Genomic DNA, 25,311 nt, shown 5'->3' with positions numbered 1-25,311 from the left:
GAAAGACGACCGCCATCTTCCACCAAAAACGTCCATCGTTTACCACCGGTATCGTTACATACATCATACATGTCGAAAAATAACATAAGCCGCGTTTACATGAATGCGACTGAGTCGCATTGAATCCAGTTGCCGCATTCAATATGCGGTCATGTAAACGGCATAATGCGCAAAGCGCATCGCATTAAAGTCGCTAGACAGAGGTGGATCGAGATGGCGAGTGCGCATTCATTCAGCCCATGTAAACGAAGATCGCATCGCATTTTGGAACGGGGAGGATTATCGGAAGGCGCTCGCTGCGGGAGCGAGTGAACAGCTGAGAACATGGTGGCGGCCAACCTCGTCGGCGGCGCGGAGAGCGGTCCCGCAATTTTTTTCCCGAGAACAAACGCAAGCTTTTATTGCGATCATAAGTAAGCGGAATTTAGCGGAGCTGCTCGGTGAGGGCGGCCCCGTCCAAACCTTTGCGAAGTACGACTTGCGCGTCCGAAGGGGTCACAAAGGCTTCGGTGCAAGCACGCATATGACACCGAGAGCTCCGATCACTGTAGAGCACTGCATGGTTGCGCAGAACGAGCAGCTCCTACCTCGCTGCCGTTCCTGGCTGCGCAAGAGCCTCTCGGACTCGGGGTCTGGTCGCGATCGGCGAGGTCTGGCGCGGCGAAACGTGGAGGCTTCCTCAAAGCGCGCACACACACGTCGCCTCTCGTTCAGAGTGGACCGGCGGCCCGGACTGGAGTCCTAAACGCCTTGGTTTTGATGCTTCTTCCGTCTCCCAACTTCTTCCACAGCACCGAAGACAGCGGGCGCGATCTTTACGTTCACTGAATGCGTCGAAAAGCCTCCACGTGCGATGCACCGGAAAACGTGGTGCGGCTGGTGCCGGAACGGAACTGACGGAACTGCATAACTTCGAGCTTTGAGTCAACGTGCACGGCAACAAACCGATCGTGACACTAAGCCGCGGATACCGCATCGCCGGTCGACAGGGGCAAATGGCCCGTTGCTCGTATCGTGGGCCGTGACTCGTACTCGGCCAACTCGGCGTCTTTTCGTGGCCCCTCGCGTCGTCGCAACCAGCCGCAAACATACCAGCCCGCGACCGTGGCCGATGTCGGAGAAAAGCGAAACCGAAACGTAAAGCTTCCGCCCAGTGGCTTCCGCTGCCGCGCCTTTTCTAACTTCCCGGCCAGTCCCGGTTTACACACTTCCGGTCGTCGCGGAGATGGCGACGCAGCCAGACGTAGCGGTTTTGGCGCTGGCTCCTTCTGCGTTTTACAGGACAGATGTTTTACGGTCCGTTTCTACTGCGTCTCTGGCTCTCAACTCGACGACGCCTCTCATGGTTCAACCAGGCGTGGTCAGCCGGGGTCAGCACAGCGCGGCCGGCTCAACTCGTCCGATCGCCGGACCGCAGGCGACTTCCGATTTCGGCCGTTAGGCCTAGGATCCGAAGGACTCTGTTTCCGTGAAGCGGTAAGCGAATCTCGTCCCGTTTTCGTTCTACTTTTAAATTACGTTAGGTGCGCTACAGTGTAAGCATGCGTGCCAAGTGTTCGTGACAATTTTGAACTAGAATAATTGTGCTTCATTGCGGTTTGTCATTTACGAAAAAGTAAATCGAGCAATGAACGAGGAGCCATGCTTGAAAACGATGTATGTACGATGTTAACTTCTACCTGGGCGGCTTAAAAAAAAGTCAAGACTGGTTACGGTTGGATGCGAGGCTGGTCCCAATGCAATGGTAACCACTTAGAGCACCTTTCTGAACAGCATGTAAGCAATATAGCGATCAACGAGACGAGCGACGACGAGAAGCTACGAGTGCCGGCGCCGAGCGACGAAGATTTCTCACTCTCGCTGCTTGCGCCGCTCGGTTCCTGGGCTTCTAGAAAACGTCGCTCATCACCTTGATCGCTCGCACCAATCGCTTTCATAATGTGTGTCTCGTCGCGCAGCTGACTACCGTGTTTATTCAAATATATGTCGACCTTTTTTTTTTCTTTTCTTTTATTTATTTATTTTTTTTTTTTTCGGAAATCGTGACTAAAGAATTTCGACCTACATTCGCGACCAAATTTTGCGACCGTACCGGAGGCATGAAGCTATCGAGTCACCGAGCCGGCGTTGCCGTAGAGCTGCGCCGCTTCTTGTTTCCAAAGGCTTTTGTTAAACAACCGAAAACAACAGCGGTGGCCGATGCCGCTATCGCGCGCACCTCTTGGGGCATTGGATTTCGCCATCGCACCTCTAGCGTTCCCCTTGCTGGGCAATGGGGAAGGAGAGGAACGCGATGCGCCATGCACTTTGTCCTCCATCCTCGCAAACGCGCACAAAAAAAGAAAAAAAAAAGATGTTACTTTTGTTAGTTGCTTGAGGCGGCTCGGCTCGCGTGTTGCTCATGGCGACACGGCGGCTTTGTTTGCGTCTTTGTAGTTTGTCTTTCGTCGCTTCGCACCTTCTTTCGTTTCTTGTCGTCATTTTACAACGGTGTCAGTGAAGTATTGTAGCGGATTTGCGAGGATGTCTACCAAGCTGTGAAGTGATGTAAATAAAGGTTTCTTTCTTTTGCCCAAAATTTCCCCTGTTCTTAAAAATAAAAAAAAAGTCGACCTATATTTGAATTTTTTTTTTTTATTCTCGGTGGGTCCAACAAATAGAGTTCGACCTATTTTCGAGTAAATACGGTAGCTTTAATTTTTATTTTGGGTTACGTCGGACGTAACTCGAATGCTTGACAGTTACGTTGGGCGTAACTTTAATTTTTATTTCGGGTTCCGTCGGACGTAATGTTAGACACTGCGTTACACTTAAGAAAAATAGGGGCTGATGGTTCATCATATAAACCAACCATTTGTGTTTAATTAAAGCGAATCACTGGCCTAAAAAAAATACTGCTGTCCTATAGGAATGTAGCGCTTCAGATAAATTTGTTAATTTTTGCTTTTAGTCTCTGCCCCACCAGATACAACATCTGGCCTAAAGCAGTGTTCCGGATCTCCTTCCAAGACCTCAGGCGGGTCGTCATTCAATCCAGGAGGCGGCGGCGTCTCATGGGCGTGTTGCTGGTGCTTCTTACTGGATGGTGCTACCGAGGGAAAAGTGGTCGTGCTTGGGAAAGGCAAGTATGGCCGCCGTAAGTATAGATATTGTTTTTACCTTTGCTCGAACCCACCTTTAAGAAATGCACAGTTCGCATGTGTGCATCTCTCAATGCTTCTACAGTCGGCTGTTAATATTTGGAGTGCTCCAACTCTGTCAGCGCTAGTTTCTCTAGATTATGCAAATGGGATGCAACACTAATCCACATATGCTCTCGCAACAAACAGTGCTCTGCTGAAGCACGCACTGTGGAATCTACTCTGGCTTTATAATGCAGCACAAAATAGTTGACGCCAAGTATAGCTACTTTTGTGACTCCGTTTTACCAAAAGCTCTGCCGAAATAAACTTGCCACCTTATAGGTAGTGCAAAAGAACCTCGCGTGCCTAACCTGGAGAAGGGCATTTTTTTCATAGGTCAATTTTTTCTTAAACCAATACCTTCAGCCTCCTTGAAATGTTAACATCATGTGACACTCAGAAGAACAGTAAACCCCTTAATGTTGGCGAACCTTTAATTTTCGCGGCGTTTAATTTTGCGGAATTCAGTGACTGCGATTATGTCATCTGTGACCGATTCGAGAAGAAATAGGGGTCACCAAGATAAGGGGGTTTTACTGTCCATCGGAGGAGAGAGGAAGTCACCTTTGTTTGTATGCAAGAGTAAAACCAACAACAACAATCATGGTGCCGACACTTTGTGAGCCAATCTGTGTCTATTGAATGATATCAATTTTGTTTTTGTTCGTTAAAAATTGTTGCCTGTCCACTGTGGGATGTCGTCTTCAACACGAGCAGTGGTTTTCCTCTGAAGCAGGCAGCATGGACGCGTGCCGCAGCACAACATAGTTTATTTGCAGGTGGTACCGCAGTTTGAAGGATGGTTCGCACAATATGGGGGAATCGCAATTCAATGTTCTACCTCGGGCGTAGACAAGATTTGCTCATTCTAAATCATTTTGCCTACAAATCGGGAACTTGCAACGAATGTACCCGCATGGTTGGAAGGGCCAGACAAGCCTTGCGAGCGCTTCGTTTTCTAGCCTCTCAGTCCTGAACCTACTCACGCACCACATGTGTAGATGTTCCGGTACGTGGGAGCACTTATTTGGAAAATGGTGAATGGCAACTGTTGTTATCTTTAAGGTGGACTGCATATTTGCAGTACTTTTCCTCACTTAAAAATATGTCTTACTAAAAATATGTAGTATAGCCGATGACAAAAAGTGAATGGCTGGGCGTCCTCCAGCACATGCTTGTGCTTTTCACCCCGCTTTAGACAGATGTGCTCGCTCCAGGCTCATCAGGCGCTGAAACGTCATCGAAGGTAGCAGACGGGCTGGAGGTGGAACAACGGAGACTTCTCCCTGCCTTTCTGATGGTGTCAGTGAGCATGTACTTCTATACTCTAACTTAGCTTAACCTGCACAGAGCTGAGTAGAATAGGCTTGGCAAGTGCCCTTATTGCATATGCATTTGTACAGCTGAGGCACTTTCTAAATCAAGAACATTGTGTACCTTACCTTCAAAAACACATCATTTTGGGGGTGCAAAAGGAATTCTAAGGCATATTTTTGTTTGTATTGTCCTATTACGCATCGACTCCTTCAACTTAATGCGGAGTCGACCCAGCCTCTTGAAAAATTTAATGCTTGCCAGGTAATTGTTTTGCATTTAGTTGATATATCAGTATTCAGTTAGGTATCCCAAGTCATTAGTCGTTGAGGTGGAGTCTCTCTGTAAGTCAGTCATGTTTAACAGTCATAGAAATGCTTGTCAAATAATGGCACTGTCGAGGACATGTATTCAGCTCGAACAATCGCTGGGCACAAGCTGGTCGTGTGGTTACAGGCAGCAAACATCCCGGTTGGAACGTCCTATTTGGCAATGTAGGTGCAGACTAAATGAGGGCCCCACTCATAAACGTCTATACTTTTAGTCTCTTTAAGCTGGACCACTTTTGAAACTACAAGCCTTTGCAGCAAAAACAGCATGACGCATGATTATAAGCTCGACGTACCATGGCGTCCAACTAGTAGGTCACATGGCTTGCTTTGTGCACTGAATTTGCAAGGATGGCTTGAAGCTTCTGTCGTGGTTAACTTTAAGCTGAGATAGTTTAAAATAATGCTCTCAGTTTTTAGTGTTGCCCGGCATGGTTAACAAGTTGGTGATATAGCGCTGCATTGAAAAGTCTGTGCATTCATGACTGTATCACCTTATGAATGCAAGCTACCTATTAAACTCTTCGTTTTTCAGAGAAATGAAATGCACTTTGCTTCCAATTGCACCCGCTTCTGTAACTTCATGGTATGAAGCACCTTATGGCTGCAAGCTCTGACCGATCTTGTTCTGTGGTCTGCACAGGCCCATATGAGGGAGTCACTCCGAGAGCCTCACCAGAGTTTCCTGCCCGTGGTCGTTCTAAATGTTTTTGTTGTAGGTATGCATCCTTTCTGTCTTTCCCTTAATTGTACTCAAACGTCTTCTTTTCATTGTCGCCGATTTGCCTCAAAATTGGTTAAGCACACAAATGCACGCTGTACAACTGTATTGTACATATTTTTTCCAAGGTAACTTTTCTTTGCCAAAGTTAGATTTTTTTATGAAGGTTAGTCTTTTTTGTTTTTATTTTCAAATTTATGTGAGTTTCCATGGGCAACACTAAAACATTATGCCAGAAGCAAGGACAAGTTCACTGCTCTAATTTGTTCTCAACTGATTGCAAGAAATTTCGTTAATGTCGTGAAACCTCCTTCCAGCGCTTGCTTTGCAGCATAAAAAAAAATTATACATAGGACATACTCTGTTTCTTAAACTGCTTGCTCATTCTGCGGGTCTGCCTGCCATAGATGTCGTGCTACTGGAGAGCAGGCGAATTTGATTGCTGGTTTTGCCATTGCTTTTTTTTTTTTTTTAGACGTTGTCTTAGTAGTTCTTGTAAATTTGGAGATTTTCCTAAAAAGCAAGCCGGGAAGAATATTTAGTTTAGTTAGGAAGCTGAAAATAATGATTTAGTACCCCTTTGTCAGTAAAATAGATACTGTATGCCGCTGTTAGTGTCAAGCCGAGATCCACGCTTTTTTGGCATTTTGCTCAGAGTGGTACCCATTCTTATTCGTTAGCCTCTTGGTGTGCCAACTAAACTCTTTGTATACAGACACCTGCCCTCTGCTGGTACACTCGACACTCGCTGAGCACGAGGGTAGGAAAATCTTTCCATTGCAGCAGAGCCATATATGGGGAGAGTCTGGCAGTCTATGATTTCGCTGCCGTAACATCTCCCTTCCGAGTGAGCTGATCAGCCTGCGGCACAGAGCAAGAGGCGTGAGCGCATGCGCGTGAACTCTAGGCTGCTCCCAGCTGAGCGGGGAGGGCCGCCATTTTCATTCATTCGCCCGGCATGGGATCGATATTCAAATTTCGGTTCTTTCCTTTTATTTGGCAGGCTCTGGCAATAAAATGATATAGTGTTATTCCTCGGTGGCTTAAAAACCCAAAGAAAGAAGTTCCTCCATGTTTGAACGCACTTTTATTTAGGCAAAAAAAATAAATAAGCCCGTAGCAGACGACACGTAGCCTCAACAGTGCTCCGTGCAGACAGCTTTGCGTCAAAATGGTGGTCGTCTCCTCTTTGTTTCTCTGCTGCCTTCTCTCTCCCTCCTTCGGCGTTCTCCTCCCTTTCCTCCTCTCCGGCGCCTCCGTTGCCACACCCGCTGGCTAAACTCTCCCACTATACGGCTTTGCATTGCAGTAGTAGTTTTATTTGTAGTCTTTAATGTTGAATGTGAATATTTGACAGAAGTCTCAGGTTGGGGCGAAAGGGGGTTAAATGAATGCATTTGATCATTCACCTAAATTCGGTACCCATCATTTTAATGCCTACGTAGCTTTGTCCTGGGGGTTGACTATGACTAAAATAAGAGGATCTATGTGCTGATCACGAAAGAATATGCTAGCCATTCTAATGTAGCTCTGCCAAGTACTTGATTGTGATTTGTTTTTATTTTCAGCTACTTGGGTGCCTCAAGATCTGGAGATCCTAGTGGCCACAAGCTTGGACTCAATCTTTTTCTGTGGTCTGGGCAGGACCATGGGGGAGGTAATCCCAGCAACAAGAGCATCGCAGTATCTCCCTGGCTGTGACTTTCGGTCTGCGTCACGACAGGGGAGTCCTCGTGCCACCAGGTGTTAGGTATGCCACTTGAAATAAGCATTTTTCTTACCTATTGATAGAACAGCAAAAGCACTACTAAGCCTAAAATGAAAAAAAACATATTCAAATCTTGGGTCGGATGAAATTCCAATTACAAAAAGGAGTCTGCAGACATGATTAACATGTGAACTTAAAGCCCGCGGATGTAGGTTCGACGGTGTCACAGAAATAACTTCCCGCAGATCGCCTTGCTCGTGCTATACCCAAACAAATTCTTAAAATAATCATTGTGTTTCTTTGGTGTCATCAATCTTATGTCCCTACCACACTCACCAGTCGGGACATGTGAAATATAAAAAAACAGGAACTTGCACATTGTCAGCTCTGCAAAGATTTATATAGTAAACAGAGCATAGCACGTTCAGCTTAAGAAAAAAATTCAGTGCAGGCCTATATTCATGGTTCACATATGTGTAATTGCTCTTTATAATGAAGTGAAAACTGCTTAAGTTGTGGCCCACTACAGGCTTTTTATTAGTGTTAAAAAGTGCGGTAGAAAATATGATTGCGCTTGGAAGACGGGGACATAGGAAGGACAGACACAACAGAGCGCTAGCTTTCAACTGATTTAATTCAAGAACCTCAGCGTAGAAACGGACTGTGTCACCGCACCACATCTCAACCAATCCGTGGCCCTGCCACGGACTGCAAGTACGCCAAATCCTTATCCGCCAAGTCAATTGACGCCACACTGACACAACTTGTGCCGGAACTATTTATAGTGTCAGCCTCCATAATCTCGCTAACAGTCATATCTTTGTGCCTCTCAAGAACAATAGACGAAACAAATAATGGTTTGCACCCGCAGTCATGACAGTGACACGACAGATCATGACTGCGAGTGCAAACCATTATTTGCTCAGTCTACTGTTCTTGCTAGGCACAAAGATATGACTGTTAGAGAGATTATGGAGGCTGATGCTATAAATAGTTCCGGCACGTGTTGTGTCAGTGTGGCGTCAATTGACTTGGCGGATAAGGAGTTGGCGTACTTGCGGTCCGTGGCAGGGCCACGGATTGGTTGAGATGTGGTGCGGTGACGCAGTGTGTTTCTACGCCGAGGTTCTTGAATTAAATCAGTTGAAAGTTAGCACTCTGTGGTGTCTGTCCTTCCTATGTCCCCGTCTTCAAAGCACAATCATGTTTTCTAACGTACCGTACCAACTTGCCCAACAATCAGCACTTGCTAAAAAGTGCTATTGTGTTTTAAGCAGCTCGCACCAAATATTTTCTTGAAATACATAGGTTCATGGAAATTATTATGTAGATGTTGGCAGACAGTCATGGTGAGGCCAATCTTTAATGCCAAGTGGTCCACTTATTCAGTTAATTGAGTTTGTAAATATTGTAGGTCGCAAATTAAATTTTTATGGTACGCAATGGGCACAATCATCCGTAATGACTAGCTCTACCTAGGAGAACTTCATACGTTTACTACGGCAAGATGGTTTCGAAAAACAAAGTATTTAGTTTATTCAACTCCTGCACTAACCTTGTCTTTAGAAACTTTTTATATTCTTTGTGATGCTGAGATAAGATTCTGGAAATAGTTTTTCTAGAACTACTCTAGATATTTCCAGTTCATCATTTTTCTCGCAAAGCATTCGAGAGAGCCAAACCCTGTAATGTACGGAGGGAACTCACAGAATGATGCGACTGACAGTTTGGAACATTCGGCACTGTAACAGTAATAATGACATGTCACTTATGTAATGTTCATTATCGCAGATCAAACTGCTTTTTCCGTCTACACTCATTTTCAGTAGACTCATTCAGCGAACTCCCACCTGAGACTGCAGCGCTGGGTTCTGCAAAGTAATTTGAATGAATATAGATGCAACAGGTTTCTTTGAGCGTGCGTCTAACACATATTCTTCATATTGAATCTGCTAACTGTATTCATGTCCATGTCCATAATTCCACATTCCAGCTTATTTTTATTTTGACATTTGAGTTTTCTTCAGTACTTTTCTCAACATCTGTGCTTGCTGAGCCGTACTCAAGTCCATACATCTTGTCTTTCGCTATTACATTAATATATAAAACTGTTGATGCCGAGTGAGAATTCAAGGTACCGAATCTGTCGTGCGAGCTAAATAAGAACCAATAAAAAGCTCTACAAAGGAATTTTTGTTAAAGGATGCTGTATGGGCATTAGAATAGCACATGCCATGCTAAAAAAAAATACAAATTCTTGTTAGGTATGCGAGGATGACAGTGCTGTGCTGTTTCTGATGTGTCACAAAAAAAAAAATCAGTGCCATACAGTGTTCCTTATGGAAGTACAAACTGTTGAATTCGAAGCCCAGAAGTTTTATTCAAGAATGTTCCTCAATACAAATGTATTTAGAGATCTGAGCCACTGACTCATACATGACTATGTGGCAAACATTAATTTTCATGTGGATTATAGTTTACAAGGTCTAGTCTGCATTGATTTATTGCATTCATGCTGAAACTGGGAGGGGTTCTCTGGGTATGAATAAAGAGATAAACATTTCTTGAAATCAAAACATTTGAGAACGGACAAAAGGAAGGATCTGAGAACGGAATCTTAGATTCTCTTCTTTTTCTTACAGTATCTCTAATGTTCACTTTATTTCACCTGATGCATTTAGTTTTTAGCGCAGCTCTTAGCACCCGTTTCCGCGTTTCGCGGCGTCGCTGTCGGCGTAACCACCCAACTAAACTTGGCAGGAAATTGAATTAATGTTGTGGTCATGTGACGTTAATATTTCCGCTAAGTCTAGCTGAGAAACTGAATTTTTTTATGGCTGACGTGACACGGTCATGCGACGTCATTTTCCCTGCTACTTTTAGCGGAAAAACTGCATTTGTGTTGAGGTCATGTGACATCAATTTCTGCGCTAAATTTAGTGGGAAACTTAACCAGCTAAATTTAGTGGGGAAATTTTCCCGCTAAATTCAGGGAAGTTTCCTGCTAAATGGGAGGGAGCAGCAGAAGAGGAGGAGGGGAGGGGGAGGAGGGGCATACCTTCCCATCCTCCTCTTCAAGATCTGTGCTCTAATTTCACGTTACAGAGAATTGTAAACGTCTCATATTTCATCTCATGTTTATTCAACTTTTATATTGCAGGTGCGCTCGCAGCACAAATCTGGGTTGTGCTGATCCTCTACGCACAAGTTAGGAACTCCTGAGTGGCAAGAGTGGGAGTTTGGTCTGACAGCTCAAGGGACACCATTGTTCAGTATTGAATTTTTAATAATCTTCTTTTAAGCAAAGTTAAGCTTTGCTGCATGCAGTTCTTGTAAAAATAAATACCTGCAACCAAATTTACCAGGTCACGACATTTCGCCTCTGCTCTTAGTGGTCCTGGTGAGCCTCGGATAAGAGCTTACTGGTGTGCAAACACCATGCTTGTTTGAAACCACTCACTGATGTAGAGACTCGCTGACATCCAGCATTCCAATGAAACGCTGGATGTCCACAAGTCTTTCTTGAACAATGCAAGCGGGGAAGGAACCATACAATCGTATCGTATTGGGGGACATTCTACAGAGTGTTTTTTCTATGTTTTACAGATTTTTTTTTAAAAAAGCCGTAAAAGCTACATTTACGCGGTCTGTGCACGTGAGTTATATGGCCAGGGCGGCATAGTATAAAAGGCTAATTTGTAATGATCCGTCGGCTTATTACAGAGATGTGCCAGACTTCTTTCAGAAAACTAGATGGAGGTTCATTCTAGCGTAGTTTTATCCCGCGAATCTGAATATCCCGTTCGTTTTCCTCAAAGATATAACTAAACGTCAGAAAACACACAAAAACATCCTACCAACAGTGACATCGTAAGAAGACCTTTCGGCCGCCAAGCGTGTGTCGCTTAAGGGCCGCTCGTCCAATCGCAAGTTTTCTAGGTATATTCTCCGGCATTGGCACCAGTTGTGACACATTTTTCTGCCCTTTTAAAAAATAGCATGTGCGTGCATAGCTTTGATAGGCGCTGAAGATGCGTGAACAAAGATTTTCAAAGCTGCTCTTGTGACGTCGCTCTCTAGGGAAGTGCTTTCACAGCGCTTTAAAAATGACTCTATGCAGCCTCAATTAATTAAATTAGCAAATAATTTTGATATTTGAGATTCTAGAGGTCAAATGAAGAAGATTTAAAAGTGTTTTCTCAAATACAAAACCGCTTCAGCCTCTCCTAGTATGTTCCTGAAATTTTTAATCAGTAAAAATAGACCCATGGTTCCAATTAGAAACTTGCTAAGCATCATCAAAACACACTAAATCAATTTTCTTTGTAAAGATATAAGACAAGAGTAGCATTTTATGGCGTTCTAAAAAAAATGGTCAATTTGGACGCGTTTCCAGACTTCGGTTTCTTACCAGAGCGCATCTTTGCACCTGCGGTCCAGCTGCCCAGTGGCCACAGTGCGAAGCCGCCCCCTCGCCTCCCTCGTAAGATGAAGGGAAGCAAGGCGCACGTGTGTTGCGTGTCTAAGCCCCTGGGGAACAGGACCGTGGGCGCAGAGATGAGCTCTGATAAGAAACTGAAACCTAGAAACTCATCCAAATAAAGCTTTTTACAGAACGCATAAAACGCTACCCCTGCATTATATCCTTCTAAAAAAACTTGATTTTGTGGTTTTCAATGACTCAGCAAGTTTCTAATTGAAACCATATTTTCATTTTCGCTAATTAAAAAGTTGATTAACAAATTGTATTTAATTATCTGACTGATCGTTACGACTAGGTCCCTATACTACGTACGCCTGGCCGTATAACTCGCCTGCACAAACCGCATTAATTTAGCTTTCACGACCTTTCTAAACATATATGTAAAGCTTAAAACTAAATCGCCCTGTACAACAGTGAAAAGGCGAAACCAACATGCTGGAGCCATATGGCTCCACCATGCTGGTATCGCCTTTTTGCTGGTATAGGATGTCCCATATTACGTTATGCATGTATGGTTCCGTCCACCTCCATGGTTCCGCCTTAATCCACTACGCTGGTATAGGATGTCCCATAATACGACACGCTTGTATGGTTCCGCCCACCTGTATGGTTCCGCCTTATTCCACTATACTGGAGCCGCCTTTTTCGCTTGTATAGGATGTCCCATATTACGGTTACGCTTGTATGAGCCTTTTCCGTCATCTTTCCATCATCGATATTTTCCAACAGGGTTTTCAGCAATTTTTGTTCAAAAACTTTATGAACCCGACAATCCTCCTTTGTTCAGCCGACCTGGCCCCGTTTAATTTTAATTTCCCTTGGACGGTTATATTTTTTTATAGGTATGCATTTTTATTATGTTTCCTTCGCAACAATGGCGAGCGGAAACAAAAAATTGGCAGTAGCACCGCAAGACAGAAATTTCCACGCGTATAAAGGCTGCTTTCAGAATTGCAGAAAGCATATCGTATGAGACGGAAAAAATTTTAAAGATAAAAAAAAATTGCATGAGCAAATATAAATCCGCAGACTTGTAACAATCAATTCCGTTTAAATGTCGGGCCCCTTTTGTAATTTTGAGATTTACGAGAGAACCCTCTAATACAAACGTTCTAGAACGCATTGAGAAAGATCATCTCTTATGGTGTCATGGAAGTAGCCTTCGTGTGCAAAGTTTTAGAGCTATAACGAAACGCTCGAGATCTAAGCAAATTTACTTGAGTGCTAGATAAAAAGCTGCGTTGTTATTGCCCTGAGCCAACCGTTTAGAGCCGTACACTGTCTCTACCCCAGTCTCTGTGGGAAACACCTCTTATTCTCAGAAAACTCGAAGCGCCTTCCTTTTCCATAAAGCATCTTCCCCACGTGCACAATTCGCTGACAAGGACCAAATTATTCTACTGACGTTGCTTCGCGGATTTGCGCTTTTGCCAGGTCAGTGCCTGCTTTCGAAAAATAGTGACTCTCGAGGTTTAGCGCCGATCCCTGTTTAAGCTGAGAGCACGGATGTTGCCTACAATTGTTTCTCTTCCCATCTCACTCCCGAACGTACACGCTTCCGTTAGTTCAGAGTCACGTACCGAAAATGTCGCATAGCTTGTTGTCCAGCCAGTCGTTAGCTTTTTTAGCATTGTTTGACGTCTATATATTTTGTGTTAGAAAGTGGCCAGCTGAACAAAATAGAACAAAAAACACACGCAAAAAAAAAGTTATATTAATACCGCTGGACTGGAAATTTTTACTTTCTTTGTTCATTTGCTTTTCTGCTACGGTAGAGGAACTTTTTTTTTCTTTCTGCTAGTTACTCATCGTCTTCATCGTTATTTATCAACATTTCCCCAAGCTGTTGGTCTGAAGGAGCTTGGAATTGTTGATATATCGAAGCTCCGAAAATTTATGTTTTCCCACTGGTATGTTCTCGTACAAAAGAAGGGACACTGAGGCAATATTGTGTCTTTTCATCAATGGCTAGGGCTTCGAGTGATTCTCGCCCGCGTTGGTCTCAATGTAGGCCGAGAATGAAGAGATCATACAGTCTTGCATCACATTTGCGTTCACGACAATGAGCTGCAAGGTGCCCTACTGCAGTTCATTTCCTTAAGGATGCAGCATGCTCTCGTATGTGGTCGTTGATACATCGGCCGGATTGGCCACTATAGCACTTGCCACATGCCAAGGATACGTTGCACACGACCTCGTTTTTGGCATTGAGCATATTTGTGTTGTGCTCTTTGTCACATTTTTTTTTCGTTGGTCCTTCTGTTCTCGTTTCTTTTTTGTGTCCTTTGGTCCTCGGACTTTTGTTTACATTGTTCCACATGGAATAGGCCTTCTTCCGCCCAGGCCATACAAATTAAACCTCTTGCCCGGCCTGCGATCATTTTTAACACTTGAGGACCTCCATAGAAATATGGCACCGAATACCGGTTGATAGTTGAGCGTGTTGGTATATCCTTGTAAATGGATCACCTTGAACTTTAGAATTGTCCTTGTACACGAAGAAAGGGAGAGGACACACAGCTGACTACCAACATTGTTTTAGTGTAAACTTCTTCCTTGCGTGTTTGTTTATTTATTCAGAGGTAAAAGTAGAGACCGAGAAACTTACTTCACCAACAAACCTATTGCCCTAATAAAGGTTACTGCTGATAATTATAATTATACAAATTTATATAAAAAAATTAGACAGAAATAGCTAAATCTATTTTTTTTAACTACCCGCCACAAGCTTGTGCTATTAATCGGGGCGTGATACTTCATATACTCCGTTCACCCCTAAGTTTAGACTAGGAGCTCCGCAGTTAGTGCGCGCTTTTTCCCCTTGCTAACATAAGTCTGAACGTCCAGGCACGCGCAACCGAAGCACTGCGGAAGTCAGCGAGCTCACGCTGAAGGCGGAGCTTCTTGTCTTGGCTTAGATGCGAACGGAGTATAGGTATTGCCTTTAATTTTGTGAACGGTGATGAATGAGGTACGGTTGATAGTGGAGCTTGTTGGTACATACTTGTATATATATTTCTCTATATCTTCCCCTGGTTCAAGCTGTCAAATATATATACAAGTATGTACCAACAAGCTCAACTATCAACCGTTACTCAGTTTCTTTCTAGTTATTTGAGCCCCTCCTTTCTACGCATTCAATCAATGGCCCCGCAGACTCTAAGCCATCTTATTGCCACCACCACGTGCCAAGGTAGGCTACTAGCACGTAGCATCAACAAGAATATCATCCTAGATGATGTAAGGCAAGTCTTCGGTCTTATAGCTCCGTCGGAGGGACATGCTATGCGAGTAAGCAAGATCCTCAGGTCAGAGACTTGGCGACAACAACGTCTTCTCACAGATTTTCTACGTGCCAAGTGTCCCCACTACAATGTTTTTATTAACCACCTGACTATCGCAAGGCATTCAACAGAGACCATGTGGACAACACAGTATCTCCCATATTTCAAGGAGCACCTGGCAAGGAAGGACAAGGAACATCCAAAAAGACAGGCCCCTCAAGTCATCGGAGATATCAGTATCTCAAATAAGGCGAGAAACATACTAGAACAAGGGCCGAAGTTTGCTCTACCACCACGGCTACAGCCCATTGACAAGGTTGCCTTGGTCAGAAACATCGCATCCAAGGCTCAAGATGAGAGCGCTTCAAGCATAATCAGTGAAGGGATTGACTGCATCGCAAGCCAAAGAAGCTCAGCAAAAGCAAATAGGAGCTTTGGTACCACAGTACATGAGCTAATCAGCAAAGATCTTAAGCTCTGTGTTTCTGATAAGGAAGGCGGATTTGTGGTCTTAGCTTCAGACGCATACGAAGAAAAAGCTTCTGCTGCAATGGCTAAGAACTTCATTCATGTGGAAGAAAAAAGAAGCAAGAAGTCTAAACCAGCAGCCCTGAAGCTACTTGATAACAACGAGCTTAACAGCCTCAGCACAAAAATAAAGAAAACGAAGAAGGGACACCTGCAAGTTTTTTCTCAGCAAAAACACATAGGAAAGGCATACCGTTTCGGGCCATTGTGTCGGAAAGAGGAACCTGGCAAGTCCATTTGTCGACGTTCCTGGCGAAACAGTTGTCCTTGATAGAATCCGACGATCCGTACAGAATTAAGAATTCGGAACATTTAATTGAATAGCTTAAGAAGAATGGAGAAAGCGTCACATCTGGATTTTCCATCGATATCCAAGATATGTATTACTCAATCCCACACAGAAGACTCTTGGCAATTCTCCGATCCACCATCGAGGAGCAGGGCTCTACAGCGTTTCAGAATACTGCTGGACTAAGTGTGAGCACCTTCTTGGAACTATTAGGTGTATATTTGACTTCCACTGTAGTAGACTTTCAAGATCAACAATATGTGCAAAAGAGTGGAGTGTGTATTGGGTCTCGGGTAGCGCCGCAATTGTGTGACTTATTCCTGGGGGCATGCGGAAAGATCATCGCAAGTAATATGACAGATACAAGGGTCACAGCCATCTTCCGATATGTGGACGATTTTTTAGTACTTTGTGCCACAGAAGGTGACGACCAGAGTGAAGAATGCAAGGATACTATTCTGCAAGTGTTTCAAGAAAGTTGCCCCGAATTGATGTTCACACATGAATCACCTGTGGACAAAAATATCAAATTCCTAGACCTCGCGCTAATTTTCCAACAAGGGCACGTTTGCTGGAGGTACGAACCCCGGTCAGCAAAAGGGTTTCTGCCGTTTACCTCTGGCCACTCAAGAACTATTAAGAGAGGTATCGCCAGCACGGCGTTAGTTCCTGCCTTAAACAAATCATGTAAACACCAGATAGGGCAGAGCTTTGAAAAACAGATGTCACGATTACGGGATTCGGGATACCCAACAAGTATCTTGGTACCCGTTTGTGAGACCATCTGCAGAAACTTGAAGAGTGCAAAGTCGGGCAAAAAAGTAAACGAGGAAACCCGAAGGAAGATCGCTGTGCTACCATACGTTCACGGGATTACGCACAAATTGAAAAAGATCGCCGCGAGGAATGAGATCCAAGTAGTATGCTCCGCGCCTAACAAAGCGTACTCCATGTGCAGACGAGTTAACAACAGAACAGGCAAAGAAAAAACGTGCGACATTGCCCACAGAACACAACATGTACCATGCATGACAGGAGTGGTTTACAACATTCCCCTTTCATGCGGGAAGTGCTACATCGGCCAGACGGGCCGATGCATTAACGACAGAGCCCGCGAGCACGCAGCATCCCTTAAAGGAACGTCGGCAGGGCATCTTGCAGCTCATTGCAGGTCTTGCCACTGCAGTGCAGCGTTCAAGGACATAACCATCCTAGCCAGTAATAACAATACTCATGCGCGCGAGATGCTCGAGGCGCTTGCTATCGAAGAACAAGCGAGTGGGTGCGTCAGCACCCCGTCCATTACTATTCACAAAAAGGAGAGACAATATCTACGGTGCGTCACGGTCCAGAAAATGGCAGTATGAGCTTGTGGCGGGTGAATTTAAAATATTAGTTTAGGTTTAGGTAATGTGAAAATTTTGTAAACATACACATGCATTATTATATTAGTATAATAGGTTTTAATATGTAATAATTTTTGTTGGTGTCTGAAAACACGCAAGGAAAAAGAAGTTCCCACTAAATAATCGTTGGTAGTCAGCTGTCTATTCTCTCCTGTCTCAATTTCTCTATATCTTCCCCTGGTTCAAGCTGTCAAATATATATACATGAATGAGGTGCTGACTGAATCTTCCGCGTGTTCCTCGATAGCGAACACCTTGAGTATCTCGTGTGTATGAGGATTGTATAGTAATCTTATTGAAAACGCTCAGCGTAAGTTTATAAGAACCTTATACGACCGATATATTGGCCGCCGCCGTTTCTACAATTACCATTCCCTGCTCACTGACCTCGGTCTAGTGCCTCTGCACGATAGACGAATTGCAAGAGACATGCATTTCCCGCGTCAAATTGTGGATGGTTTTCTTGATTGTGCCTAGCTGCTGATGTCGCTGAGGTATCGGGTACCGTCAGGGAGGACATCAAAATGCAAAGGCACGTTTCATCCTGACGTGCGGGCCACTTGCCCAATGACAGGTCTGCAACAGACTCACGATGCCTTTTTTGGTGAAACTGACATTTTCGCCTGATTGTGTTTTTATGTCATACTTTTATGTACCTGCCTAGAGGACAGTGCACTGCTGGTCAGGCCACTATTGGCTGTTTGCAGGCACGCAAATAAACCCCATCTATCTATCTATTGTTGTTAGTCGCAGAGACGGTTGTGTTGTTGAAAGCTGCACTCCGCTGACATGTCCTGCAATGAGCTGCCAGGCGTCTTTCCGCTCTTCCCGTAAAGTACCTGTCACACTGAGGCAACGAATGGACAACTCTATTCCGCAACACGAGGAAATCGTGTTTCCGGCGACCCTGTCACATCGCCGCACATCAACAGTCGGGCTACATATTGTCACGGGTGGTGACTAATAAACAAGAAATAAACAGGAATAAATAAACGTTTAATGTGGCGAACTTGTGCCAAAAATAAAAGGGTACAAAAGATAATAACAGAGCGTCGTGGGCGTCGAAGTCGGCGTACCAGCAGAGTCCAACGCTGGGGCGAAACTGACTCCGCTCGCCTTGCGGAATCCCTTATGTATCCTCGTGGGTTTCTGGATCGTTCGGCGTAGAAGGTTCGGCGCGTAGAACATTCTGGCCTCGAACAAGCAACATGGTTCTTGAATTTACCAGACATTACTTTACAGAGTCAACAAAAATGCGCCTCCGCGGCCAGGAATCGAACCCTGGCTTTCAGCGTGGAAAGCACGCGCGATAACCGTTAGACCACGAGCGCTCTGCCTTCTTGGCCAGCTGCGCTCGCGGCAATATAACCGCCACCTGGTAACTGTGTTGACCGATTCGTTGTCCAACCACCCTGTCACACCGCGCTCATAGAGTTCTCTATGCCGCGCAGGTGGCGTGGACGACACGGAGAACACTCCGACATTTTGATTGTTTACCTTCGTTAGTGTGCGGCGCGTGTTCCCTGGAAATGTGACTGCAAAGCGCTACTGCGTTCGAAGGGCCGGAAATTACCACGGGACGACATGAGCCGGTGATTGTGATTAGAAAACTTGACCCGGGGAGCATTTTCCACCCTTTATTTTATCAAAATGTTCTTCATTCGCTAACAAAGTGGATAACCCTAACCGAGGGAGAGAGATCGCTGATATATACTCGGAATTTACGACACCCTATGAAGTGTTTTTGTCCGTTTCTTTCTTTGATACACTTCCTGTTTCTACTGTAAAATTGAGTTAGCACCGGCACTAGCCAAAAGCGTATTTTGTAGCCCGGTGTTGAGATGAACTGGCAGTGCTTAAAGAGTGCGACACCAACAAGATCGGCCTTCGTAACAATCGGTGGAAAAAATATTTTTCACCAATTCCTATTTGTCTACAACCTGGTATGTGATCGCTTCATTGTCAACGAGTGCTTGAATTTCATTTTCAACTGCTTCGTCAAGCGACCAAACGAACTACCAAAGTCACTGCGAAAAGAAATGCGAAAGCAAAAAAAGGTCGCACACTGCTGGCGCGTAGCAGATTGAAGAGTGCGACTCCTGATTACCGGGCTGTGTGAGCTGGACTATGTTATTCTGTCCCCCTGTTTTGTTTTCAGTTCTTACGAACACCGCAAAAGCAAATAAACAAATGGGTAATAGGCAGCTGCAAAAAAAAAAAAAAAAAGAAAAGTGCAGTTTTTCTTATTTATGCTGCTGCTTTAATTGTTTTTTTTTTCCACAAGCGCCCCAATGATCGTCGTCGTTGACGGAGTCCTTTGATGGGCTATTTGTATCTCTATATTTATTTGTACCGTCTACTTTTTTTTTCTCGTACTCGCCGTTGTTCGATCCCTGTTCCCCATTTCTTTTAGTTTCGTCTGAGTACGGGACCCCATCTTTCGAAAATGTTTGCACGGTAATATCTTCAGATGTTAGCGCAGGTTTTAATGATCACCTATTCAGGTCAGAAACTGTGACAACGCAGTCTGTAACTGATCAGCAGCAACTTCTTACGACGTAGTTTGAGCAGCTAGACGCCTTTCTTCTGCTTCCCAGATGTGCTCCCAACTCGCGTGATCCCACGAGTGGCGTTTCAGACCGCTAAATAAACTGCTGTATTTCTCTTCATGCGCGCGTTGTGATTCGATTGCCGTTGCAGTTGCGATAACTGGATTCCGCCTCGAAGTGGACGGACCGTAACGAACTGTTTCAGCTGTTGGGGTGAGGTGAGCAAAGCTCGAGGACGTCGCGGAGCCTACACTGTTAAATCGCGTCGTCTGCTTCCGTAGACTCCGAGCTCTCTAGAGGCGCTCGCCGTCGCTGCCACGGCTGTTCGGAGGGGTTTCCAGTTTTGGCGAAGCTATATCGTATTTGTCACAACTACGCCGCATTCACTCGCGGCCACAGCTGCGTGCGCGATTGCTGAGCGAGAGCTGATAGCGAACTACCACAGTTCATTTGCAACGTGCATGCAACACCATCAAGATTGCCAGTCTTAGCAAATTATTAATGTGAGCTTGTTCTGAGCACGACCACTGAAGCAGGCGATGGAGCAGACGATGGAGTAGACGATGGTGCTCAGCCGGGCTTGCTAGGGGCGCTGAGCGGATCTGCTAATTAAAGCCCCTCCATGTTTCAAAAGTAGCGCAATATTCGTCAATGCACGAGGCACGTGCAACGTGCAGCCCTTGGGAAGATCATGGCGGCACAGCGCAGCACTGATACAGTGTTCTAGAGGATGTAGTGGCAAGAGCGGCGCCCGCTTACAATGGGCCACGCGAAGACGGCCAACCTAGATGCCGCGCTGGAGTTCTGAGCAATAGGAGAATTTGTGGCAGATGGCAGATATGCGATGAGCGAAGAAGACGACGAAGATGAGGCGGTACGCTTCTCCCGAACGTAGCACCGTAGCACGTTTTTTATATTTTTTTGTGGTGTAGTGGTGGGCAGTCTTCCCCGTTCCGTCGCCGTCTCGGTCATAAATGCAAGGAAAAGACGGAGACACACACTGCTTCGCGCCGTTCCCAAACGCGCTCGGCCTTGCACCTACACAAGGCTGGTCACCGCATCAGCAACACGATGACTGAAAACAATATACCAGTTTACTGTTCCTCTCACCATTAAAACAGTAAGAGATTTGTTGAGATTTATTCGTCTATAGAGGCTTTACACACGCGCCAGAATACAGCCGCCATTGCTGACCTTCTCTTGTCTTACGGAGATACCGAACCACTGGAACGGGTGTTGACGAGCTTCCAGAAAGGCCAATGCTGGGAAGAAGGACACAATGGAATCTAAGATGGCAAAAACCTGGACTGCTATGGTAATGACGAAGTGATGAAAATGGAATAAGCGGAAACAAAAACTGAAGGTCAGCTAAGGCGGCGCCCATGCACAACTGCTGTAAAGCGTCTATATTTCCTTGTTATATCAGTATCGCGAGGTTTCTTTCGCAGCTATTAAGCGTGCAACCCAAGTGATAGCGTTGCTGAACGACCTGTGAGTACTGGGAAAGGGGGCGGTTGATATAAATCAAATGATCTCCATCAAAAACACGCGAATATTAAAAGTAGAGGATAGAACACACTCTAGAGGCATCAGTGCAAAGGAAAACCTACAATTTCTACATTAGCAATTGTTCTGCGTCGCGAAAAGCTCCAGTCGAACCACAGTAGTACACGCTGAGCAGCGCCGACGACGAGGCTGACAGGTGCACGTTCTTAGGGCTCAGAACACGAGCGCTACGGTGGCGTCTACACGCACAATCTTCACGCGTCGTCCGCCGCTCTTGCCACTACAACTCTCTAGAACACTGTACTCAGAGCTGTGGTGTGCCGTCATTATCTTCCCAACGGCTGCACGCTGCACGGGCGTCTTAATTCGATGCACATTGCGCTACTTTTAAAACATGAAAGGGCTTTATTGTGCGCGACTGCTGAGCGCGTACTGACGGCGAGCTTTCACTGTTCGTCTTCAACGTGCATTCAGTAGCATCGAGTTTGCCGGTATTAGCAGCCTTTTAATGTTAGCTCGTTCTGAGCGTCTTTGATCCCCTCAATGATCATCATAAGCCAGTATTGCGGCGCCAGCAAGTTTCTAGAAAAAAATCTCTCTGCGTCTAATTTATCTGGTGGAGTAGCTGTGGTTGTCCAGAATGTGATCGCCTGCTCTCAGATTCCTCTTGCTACGCCTCCTGAAGCTGTGGCTGTACATCTTCGTTTGGACCCCCATATTACTGTCATTTATATTTATGTTCCACCAAACACTTCACAGCATCTTCATGATCTTTAACGGCTGGTTACAAAGATTCCTTATCCATTTTTACTGTTAGGAGATATTAATGCTCACCACCCCTTGTGGGGAACCGCCCGTCAGGACTCGCGTGGTGGGGTTATTGAGCGATCTTTATTATCTTCTGGGCTGTGCCTTATGAATACGAGAGAGAAAACCTTTTTTAGCGCTGCTCACAACTCATTTACATCTATTGACCTTTCAATTTCACCCCCCTCAGTGTTTTCTACATTTACTTGGAAAGTTTTAAATAACCCCTCTGGGAGCGGCCACTTTCCAGTCGCTTTGGAGAGTCAGGTTTCCATTCCAAGACTCATGAAACGCAATCCACGTTGGAAACTGGAAAAGGCAGACTGGGACCTTTGTAGCCTAAACTTGGAGCTCAAACCTTGCATGTTCTTGCCATTAACACATGATGAAGCTAACACTTACATTACAGATCAGATCATGAATGCTGCCCTTCGCTCCATCCCTCAGACTTCATGTAACATTGCTAAAAAATGTAAGCCGTGATGGAATAAAGATTGTTCCGCCACTAAGCAAAAACAGGATAAGGCTTGGGGTATATTTCGGATACATCCAACGTCTGTGAATTTGATAGAGTTTTAGAGAAATAGGGCTCAAGCTCGTCCAACCAAGAAGGAGGCAAAGGGAAGTTTGGAAAGATTATCTGACCTCTATCAGCAGCTACGTCCCAGCGAAGGAAGCGTGGGCACGACTACACAAAGTCGAAGGCAATACCACGTCTTCTTTTCCTCTTTTTCCTTCAGTGGATTCGTTGGGCGACCAAGCTAATGTGTTGGGCGAGCATTTTTCAGCCATTTCTAACTCCTCCCATTTCTCTTCAGCGTTTTTGAAGTTTAAGACAGATGCAGAAAGAACGAAAGTCAGCTTGGCAGGAGGAGCCTCTGCACCCCACAATCAACCGTTTACGACGGTCGATCTTCAAATGGCTCTTAATATCCATAAAAACTCGTCCCCTGGTCCTGACCGAATACATCATGAGGTAATCCGAAACTTGTCAAAGGAATCACTCGTTGCCCTTCTCGCTTATTTCAGTCGTCCATGGAAAGATGCACACTTTCCTTCTGAATGGAAGCGGGCAGAGGTTATTCCGCTGCTGAAGCCTGGAACAGACCCTTCCTTTCTTTCCAGATACAAGCCAGTAGCGTAAACTAGTTGCTTGGGGAAAAGGTTTGAAAGGTTAGTTAATAAACCGCTTGTTTATTTCCTCCAACAACACAGTATTTTGGATATAAATCAGTGCGGCTGTCGACCTGGACGCTCCACAACCGACCATTTAGTTCGGCTGGAGACAATTGTACGCGAGGCATTTGTGAATAAGCAGCATTGTGTATCAGTCTTTTTTTACTTAGAAAAGGCTTATGATACCACTTGGAAACATGGCATTCTGCGCGACCTTTTTATATATGGAGTACGTGGCTGACTGCTTCTTTGCATACAGAACTTGCTGTGAGGACGCCCTTTTCGAGTCCGGCTAGGCACTACATTATCCGATTCGTATGTTTAGGAAAACGGTGTTCGTTAGGGCGGAGTCCTGAGTGTCACTCTCTTCGCCGTAAAAATTCTCTCTGTCAGGTCATGCCTTCTCCCGTGTCGTACACCTTATATCTGGATGATATTCAGATTTTCGTAGCATCTTGTAACATGTCCAGCTGTGAAAGACTGCTGCAACTAGCCATAAATAAAATGACTAAATGGGCAAATGAAAATGGTTTTGAGTTGTCTTCGGAAAAAACAATATTTGTCCCCTTTTCTCTGCGGCGTGCGCTTTGGGGAGATACGACTCTCAGTTTAAATGGGAATAGCATTGCAGTAAGACCAGAGCATAAGTTCCTGGGAGTGATTTTCGACTGTAAACTTAGCTTTGTATCTCACCTCAAGTGGCTGAAGCAAAAGTGTATGCAGACTATGAATATCCTAAAAGTTCTTTCTCACAAGTCTTGGAGCTCCGATAAAAGGAGTCTGCTTCGTCTCTATTTCTCTCTCGTACGATCACGTCTTGATTATGGTGCTATTGTGTATGCATCTGCTAGGCCATCTGCATTAAAGATGCCTGAACCAGTGCACCATCTTGGGTTGCGTGTAGTAAGTGGTGCTTTTCGAACATCCCCTTTTCCAAGCTTGTATGTTGACTCTAATGAAATGTCACTCAAGAAAAGGCGCCAGCTCTTTAGTCTAGTCTATGTTTACAAAGTCTTATGGAATTCTGGTCATCCAGCTCACACTTATATCCGAGAGTCTAGATTTTGCCGTACCTTTGACCATAAGCCAACTGTTGTTCGACATTTAAGTCTTCGTTTTGAGAACTTTCGTCTCTCCCTTGGCCTGCCTCGTGAAAATGTCTACCTCTTAGAAAGTGCATGTCATACTGCCCCATGGGATATCAAGCATAGAGCTTGTGATTGGTACTTCACAAAATTTAATAAACATAATGCGTCCCCACTCATTTTACAACAGGAATTTCTTGCTGTGTATGAAAAGTACAAGAATTATCATCAATTTTACACTGATGGAGTCAAGTCCTCAACGTATGTAGGCTAAGCTGTTGATTCAAATTCGTTTAGACATGGGACTCGGCTAAATAATGCAGCTAGCAATTTTACTGCCGAGCAATATGGCGTGCTGTCAGCACTCGACTATATTATACGGAGCAAAGTGATGAAAGCAGTTCTGTTTGTAGAGCCGGAGCGTTGTTACTGCAGCATGTTCCCTTAATCCAACCAACAACAAGCTGACTCAACTGGTACGTGCTAAAGTTCAACTGGGCCTCGGAGAGGGGAAGAATATTAAGTTTTGTTGGATCCCGAACCATGTGGGCATTGCAGGCGATGAGGCTGCAGACAGACTGGCCACCTCCTCGCGTAACCCGTTACCATCACACGCATGCATACCATACCAAGACCTAACAAGGCCCTACGGCTTGCATTTCTAAAACTGTGGCAGTCCGAGTGGGATTTGGCCGATAACAACAAACTTGATATCATCAAGCCAGGCATCGGTACCTGGGAAAGCTCCTATAACCTCAGCCGTTTCTGTGAGGTTCTTCTGCGCTGGTTGATGATTGGCCACACCTTCCTCACCCATCGATACATGCTTGTTGGTGACGAACCACCGGTTTGCGCCCACTGTGGAGACACGTTTCCTGTTCTACATATTTTTTTTTTGCCCTGGTCTTCTTCAACAATAAGCTCTTCTTTCCTGAGCTTTTCAA

The 25,311-nt window shown here is 45.0% G+C and overlaps 1 long non-coding RNA gene across 1 annotated transcript; it reads left to right on the top strand.

Moving 5' to 3' along the window:
* Positions 1-1,209: 1,209 nt before the first annotated feature.
* Positions 1,210-10,626, top strand: LOC121048395. Its single transcript, XR_005798951.1, has 5 exons — positions 1,210-3,125; positions 4,385-4,484; positions 5,469-5,544; positions 7,115-7,296; positions 10,415-10,626. It is a non-coding gene; the product is annotated as an uncharacterized LOC121048395 (long non-coding RNA).
* The last annotated feature ends 14,685 nt before the right edge of the window (positions 10,627-25,311 follow it).

This window comes from Ixodes scapularis, unplaced genomic scaffold, assembly GCF_016920785.2.
Source record: "Ixodes scapularis isolate PalLabHiFi unplaced genomic scaffold, ASM1692078v2 PGA_scaffold11__112_contigs__length_91849675, whole genome shotgun sequence".
NCBI lineage: Eukaryota > Metazoa > Arthropoda > Arachnida > Ixodida > Ixodidae > Ixodes > Ixodes scapularis.
This window is presented reverse-complemented; position numbering and strand designations above follow the sequence as displayed.